A 1,679-nucleotide genomic window follows, 5' to 3' on the forward strand; every position below is an offset into this window, starting at 1 on the left:
CTCTAGCTGCTTTTAAGATTTTTCTGTTTCTTTGGTTTTCTCTCATTTCACTATGAGGTATCCAGATGTAGATTTCTTATTGATTATGTGATTGAGTTCCAAGGGTGTATCGAATGGGTTTTAGGAGTTCAGGAGGGCTGGGAGATAGGATCAGCCAAGGGGATGTATAGGCTTTGTAGGGGGCTGGGATCCCACATCTTGGAGCCTCAGTTGTTGGCTCTGTGAAAAAGGATTGGTGATATTTACTTTGAATTCATGTATTAATTCAGTAAACATTTATTGACACTCTGGAAGGTGTCAGACCTTAACCTGGGTAGGGGGAACACAAAGATAAGCCTCTGCTTCTGAGACTCTGCCAGCTGGTTTGTAGGCAGATGTATAAATTGGCATGAATGATGGATGTGCTACAGCCAAAGGCAGTACAAAGAGGGGGCAATTTTACATGGGGTTGGGTAACAAAGACTTTGTGGTTGGAGGAGATTGCATTTATCTTAGAGGCTGAGTAAATTTTCACTTCTCAGGAGAGAGGGCATTCCTAGGAGGGAACTACATGATCTACATGAGCAAGGGCTCAGAGGTGAGAAATAGTGTGGCTCATTACTGTTTCTGAAATGTTTTGTAGTGTGGCTCATTACTGTTTCTGAAACTGGGGCCCCATTGGAGGGTTTCTGTCTTAGGCGTGTATCTCTGGTTGCCAGTGATACATCCCTAACAGATGACAGAAACTCACACCCCAACTGCAGGGTGGGCAGGGTTACTCTCACCACTTCTTCTCTCTGCTTCTCTGGGTCTTCCACCGATTGGTCTAGTTTCGATGAAGTAGTCATCCCTAGACTACTCAGGCATAGCCTAGGGTCTTCTAAGAACTTGGTTTCTCCCACTATGGCCCCTAGTGTTGATGCAGTTCCCAGGGGAGGGGGCCTTAAGGTGGCATCAGTCCTGCAGATGTTCACTACAGGGCGAGGAGTCCGACCTTTGCTCTGCAGTGAAGGGGGCTCAGTAAAGGGTTTATTTTATTTAATTTACTTAAAATTTTTTTTCAATTACAGTTTATATTCAGTAATATTTTGTATTAGTTTCAGGTGTACAGGATGGTGGTTAGACAATCCTGTACTTTACAAAGTGGTCTGCCTGATATTTCAGTACCCACCTGGCACCGTACAGAGTTATCACAGTATTATTGATTATGTTCCCTGTGCTGTATTTTACATCTCCCTGACTATTTTGTGATTACCAACTTGTACTTCTTAATCCCTTCACCATTTTCACCCAGTCCCCCCAACCTCCTTCCCTAATTTACTTTTACTTTTATTTTTAACTGTGATAAAGTATACACAACATACAATTTACCACCTTAACCATTTTTAAGTGTGTAGTTCAGTGGCATTAAGTGCATTCAGTGTTGTGCAACCATCACCACCTGCCACCTCTGGAATTTTTTATCTTCCCAAACTGAAACACAATACCCATCAAATGTCAACTGCCCATCCTCCCTCCTTTCCTCCAGCCACTGGCAACCACCATTCTACTTTCTGTCTCTATAAATTTGACTTAGTTAGATACCAGGTATGAGTGGAATCATACAGAATTTGTCCTTTTGTGTCTAGTTTATACACTTAGCATAATGTCCTCAGGATTCACCCATGTTGTAGCATGTATTGGAATTTCTTTTTTAAAGC

The sequence above is a fragment of the Phyllostomus hastatus genome, unplaced genomic scaffold (genome assembly GCF_019186645.2).
Source record: "Phyllostomus hastatus isolate PE091 unplaced genomic scaffold, TTU_PhHast_1.1 phas_contig_38, whole genome shotgun sequence".
Lineage (NCBI taxonomy): Eukaryota > Metazoa > Chordata > Mammalia > Chiroptera > Phyllostomidae > Phyllostomus > Phyllostomus hastatus.